This window comes from Drosophila hydei, unplaced genomic scaffold, assembly GCF_003285905.1.
Source record: "Drosophila hydei strain 15085-1641.00,03,60 unplaced genomic scaffold, DhydRS2 tig00000063-arrow-pilon, whole genome shotgun sequence".
NCBI classification, from domain to species: Eukaryota; Metazoa; Arthropoda; class Insecta; order Diptera; family Drosophilidae; genus Drosophila; species Drosophila hydei.
In genome coordinates this window covers 5,681,241-5,687,240 of record NW_022045657.1, presented here as the reverse complement: position 1 = coordinate 5,687,240, position 6,000 = coordinate 5,681,241, and positions in this window count along the sequence as shown.

Genomic DNA, 6,000 nt, shown 5'->3' with positions numbered 1-6,000 from the left:
GAGCCCATATACTCTGCTTACTCTGTGAGCGGGCATAAAAGGGACTTGACACGTCTAGACGTTAACAATTTTCTAATTAGTGTAATGTCAGAAATATTTTCGGGGTGGTTGCATTGAGTTTCACATTGGTCTGATATGGCCGTAATTCGGCTATATCCTGAGTGGCAAGTGCAGAAGGCATTCATCACATTTGCACGCAAAAGTTTTTGGTATATTTAAAGCGCTTAGGCGACCCACGCAGCTGCTGCCTTCTACTTTATTTTTCTGCTCGACATAAATTGAGCATACGTCATGTAGCCGTGGGAGAATGAACAATTTTACACCTTATGTGCAGCGTTGTTGTTGTTGTTGTGAAACTTTTGACTTTTATGTGGAAGGCAAAAAAAGTCGCTATTATACGGCGCCTTTAGATGTGGAATTTAATGAGTCGCATCGAGTAAATTGAACGAGAGAAGTCGTCGCGAAATATGTTAAGCGCAATTAATTAGCTTTATGTTGTGCGAATTACAGTCGAGACATATGTTATGAAGCGCTATGAATACTCTCAGTATTAGATATATTTGTATTTTAAATAGAATCAAATGAAGTCAATTGAAACCTAGAAGAATGTAAAGTTTTGAGACAACTTTATATATATATATACATGATTATATTGTATTATATATATTTGTATATATTATATATATTTGTCTTAAACTTGAGCTGGAATGGAGATTGTTAGCTTCAAATAGATACTCCTTTCTATATGTAGCCAGCTTCTTCTAGTCTGCCAAATTCTATTCTATATCTCTGAGCCATGCTGGGCACAGCGTGTGCCCAACTGTTAGTCACAGTGCGAGGGCTTTGGCACAGCAGGTTCATAGGTGATTAACACCTGCAAGTGTATTTGGCTGTGATTGCTGTAGACAGTCGAAGAAGTGCAAAGGGCGCATGTATGGCAGCTGTGGAATTGTGTAAGGATGATTGATTATTTCTTTCTTAGCTACAAATACATATCTCTAATCTGACTTGTCGGACGAAATTACATTGTAAGAATGGGACAACATTTTTTGCAACGGCTTATATATTAATAATAATTACAAGTTTATTGTCACTAATCAAATACTTGAGGCTTATCCCAACTCTTAAAGTGCTGCTGCTCCGTTGTCGCCTTTCAATTCTCCCCAACCTTTAACCAGTTGAGAATTCTAGCCAGCATTTTTGGTTAATAAAATTAAGAACATTTTTAAAAAATATTTTTGTAAAAATAGAAATTATTTTTTCAATTTTCAATTAGTTAAAATAATGAAACTTGGTTTCCACCTAATCTACAGATACTTTAATATGATTTTCATTTGAGAGCCGAGTCTTTGACGGTAAAATGAAAAATTTAAGCCAACAGCTTAAATATTTGTGCATAAATTAGAATTGAGTAGAAGAGAAACTGTTTTCAAATTGACTTTTACATGAGGAGAGTGAGCAAAGAAAAATGTTTTGTTATTGCAAACTAAGAGGAACTCAATAGAGCGCGACAAGGGAACAAATATCCACAGAAACTTTAATGAAACAAGCTGCAAACTAAGACATACTTTTTCCAACCCACTCAGTTCTAGATTTCCATAGGAATCCAAGAGAAGTTTTCCTTTGGGAAGGTGAGCGGAGCGTGTGAGGAAACGGAAACATGAAAAGCAAAGGCAAAGGCAAAAGCAAATTGATGGTTGGTTAGCTGACTGTGTGCGTGTGTGTAGATAGTAGGAGCTGGGTGTCCCTACTTGGTATTTAAAATAATAATCGTCATTTGCTACACCTGTCGTCGAGTTTTTATGCGTGTCATTTGCAATGGCAACGACAATGTTTTTGCATAATTCTCATAAAAAGTAATTTGTAAAATTTTCGGCAATAAAACAGTTAGAATAAAAGTGTCACCTTGCGGAGAGGGAGAGCGTGAGAGAGAGAGAGAGAGAGGGGAGAGAAAGAGAGAGAACTGTAACCCAACCATAAAAAACTCATATTAATAACTAACGAACAGCTCTATAAACCTCCTTAATTTTGGGTACATTATTTGAATTTGGACAAGTCAAAATTACAGGGTATCTACTAAGTGGTTGGAATTTGGAAAATTACTTCAAATTATTGTGAAAACTGCAGAAGAAGCTAAATTAATGGAAGTTGGGTTAAATACATAAAGAGAGAGAGAGAGGGACGGAGAGAAAAAGAGAAAAACACATAGAAAATGAAGGAGACATGTAGAATGAGTGAAAGAGAAAGAGAGAGAGAGATGCACAAAATATAACAAAAAAATTTAAATATGGAGAATTTCTCTTTAATGTATATAAATTATATACTATGATTATCCTGTATTATATTCTCAATACGGCATAAATTTGCCATTAGATACTAATTTAATTAAGTTTATGCAAATAAAAAATTTGTTTATTTTTTTTTATAATTTTTCATACTTGTTCACGATATAAAGAAGAGTATATTGGCTGTATATTGGTATGAATACACAACATAAGCTAGTCTCTTCAAATTCGGAACCTATATATTTCCTCGTATTCGAATGTGTCAAACGTTTTGGAACAGATACTAGATACTCTATGTTTAACAGGAAAATTGAAATTCGATTGCAATTCTTGTTGATGTCATCTTCAGCTATAGAGTTACGCCTGCTGGAGGCGTGGCTCATTCTGTGCTTGGCCAATGGTAAAAGCTTCAAAGTTTTTAAGCTTAAGCTAAGAGTGGCTGTTAGGCTATAAGGGTTCTTCAGACTGAGCAGAAATGATATAAATTATATATCTTATATATATCTTTCCTAGTTCTTGGTTCTTCATGAGCGAGTATTATGCAGTCAATTGTGTTCGACTGCAGCATTTTTTACTCTCAAGTGAAGTGTCACTAATGAACACCTTAAAAAAACAGCAAACTAAATATGAACAACGTTGTTAAAACACAACAACGTAAACACCAACGGCAACAACAACAACAACAATAACAAGACAATGTTTCGAAACGAAAAATTGCAACTTTATTTTAGATGCGGGACATCCATTAAAATGGCTCAACATATTTCAAGTGTGTTTAATTTTAAATTAATTATGCCTGCAAGCATGTGTGTGTGTGTGAGTGTTTGTGTGTGTGTGTTCATGTGTGTGTGTAACATACACACTCTTACATCAACACAATTTAAATATGTAATGAAATTTGCGCATAAAACTTTAGCTTTGCCAGAGCCCAACTTTCAACAAAAAAATTAAGCAACAAAAAACATGTAAGCCAGGCGCCGTCGAGAGTGTGTGACTAGCTAATACCCTGTATCCTAATATTACTGTGCTCGGGTGTTTCCACTGACGTAAAGTGGTTTTGATAGTCTTCAAATAATACGAGTTTTCAGTAGCAAATTATTGAGTTTTCATGTCTCACTATAAGCTTTAATATATAGATATAAATATATAAATATATAAATATATAAATATATAAATATATAAATATATAAATATATAAATATATAAATATATAAATATATAAATATATATATATTTAGATACATAGATATATATCTATAGCTATAACTATACATATCTAAATATATCTCTATAATCTTGTGGCTCTTCGAGCTCAACGTCTGTTGCATACATTTCTTAAATTTCACAATACCCTGTTATATTGCTTCTCTTAATGCTTCAGGGTATATGCATGCAAACAGAGAAAAAGAAGAGAGCTAACATAATAATGTTCGTAGTCTCTTTGGTCATGTTGCATGCAGCAACAACAACAAACTAAACAGCAAAGCCTTTGGGTAGTGGGAGACAGAGAGACAGCAGCAGCAGCCATAACCAGTGGGCAGTTTAAAGTGTTATATATAAATATGTATATATATACATAATACATATCTACATATATATATATATATATATATATATATATATATATATATATATATATATATATATATATATATATATATATATATATATCTATATATTTGCTGCATTTTTTGTTAACTGGCAATTTAATTGGAATAGTTTTGGACAAACATCAACAGAGCAATGTGGACGGGCCATGGTGGCTTTGAGAGCTAATGCAAAGGGATTTGCTGGCTGGAGCTAGCTGAGACTCGACTTTTAAGGCATGTTTGCAATGGCCAACTGAACTCGGCTCAATAATGGCTGCCATGCCCTTGGCAACCTTGAAAGACATGCAACACATGCAGCTATCTAGTACCCCTCTCGCTCCCTCTGCCACGCTTGCTGCTTGCCATTGTTTTATTGGGCACATAAAACTTTATTTAATAACCGCTGCATGCTGCGAGCTGCGAGCTGGCCATAAAAAGCGGCTATTAAAATTGCAAAACAGAACAAAAAACAGAGAATGAATCAACGAAAACATTTAAAATAAAATCATGCCTGAGCCCTTTTTTGCTGGGCGTGGCAATGGTCGAAATTTATCTTCCTACAGGCTTTATGCACTCATTCTTTCCCCTCCCACGTCTTGGCCCTTCCGGCTGTGATGTGTCAATGAGGACATCGCCTGGCTGAGAATGACGTAAGGATTTTGATTGAAAGGATTATTGTTATGATATTTTCATTTGGACTATAAACCCATTGATTTATAGACTTGTTTTCGACAGCGAAAACTGTAAAATTCTTTAAATCTTTCTCAACTAATTGGCAGACACAAGACTTTATTCTAGTATTCTTTTAGAAAAATTTAGAGGCAAGCAGTCATCTTAGTCATCTTAGCCCAGTTAGTCGGTTCGTCCATCCGCTTGAATGCAGACTTAAAATAACAACAAAATATAATATATATTAAAATATATATATATATACTATCTGAATATCGATAAGATGAACAACTCGAAGATCATTAAAACTTGCTGCTCGTAATAAATAAATTGATTCTGTCAAATTGCGTTTTGGATTCCCTAAAAATTTTATAGTTTGAAGTTTGCTCAAGGCACATAGAATTAATATTAAATAACAGAACAAATCTAGCTCCAAACTAGCTAAGCGACGACTACACACAACTATGTATCCGTGAGAAGGTAGTGTAATTTGTTTGTCTTCTTTTGATTTTAATACATTCGTTTAAAAACTTTGGTCATATTTAATGAAAGTTAATATTTTGCTAACTTGGTGGAATTTGAAGTCAGCTGAATCTTGATACTATATTGCTGGCTTTTACTACACCCGTCGGCTACTGTTAAACTGATTTATTTTTTATGCCTGAAAATAATTAAAAAACTGAATTTGAGTATTTTAATTAATAATAAATATTTGTTTTTGTTTTATTTGTTTATTTTACGCACTTTGTTTTTTTTTTATTAAATTTGTTGTTTTGTGTTTACGTTTCATTATGACGACTTAGCTTTATAATTTTTTATATTTGTAACTAGACGATTATAAATTTTGCCATAAATACATTTTATATATTTTTTTCATTTTATATAATTATAATTAAAAGTAATAGAACAATCAAATTAAATTTCAATTAAAACATTAACTCTGAGTGATTAAAATTAAGCTCGTTTGGGTTAATGCTAGTGAAATATATGTAGTTGAGCACAAAATTTGTTTAGTCATACAAGAATATTAACAAATAATAATAAATAAATTGATTATGCAAAGTTAGTACTTGAAAAGTGTTTTAAGCACATGAATGTAATTAATTTCATTTAAACCGTGCTTCTTTTATTTTCAAAATTATTATTAATTTTTTTACCAAGGCTTTGTTTTAAGCTCAATTTATTGCCTGCTTTTGAAATGCAATTTAAAACGAATCATAAATCAATTAAACGCAACTTGAAAGTGTTAAAATGTTTTTCTTTTTATGCTGTTGAATGAGTCCGTTTTTTCTGCCCATTAAATAATGAACCATTTGATTTATTATAAATATGTAATTATTTAAATTGAATGCAGTTTGCACTGAGCTTTTTTAATACTTGAATTTGTTTCAATATTAATTTTATCTTTTTGTTTATTTTTTTTTTACTTTAAGTAAATAATACCACATTTTAGTTTA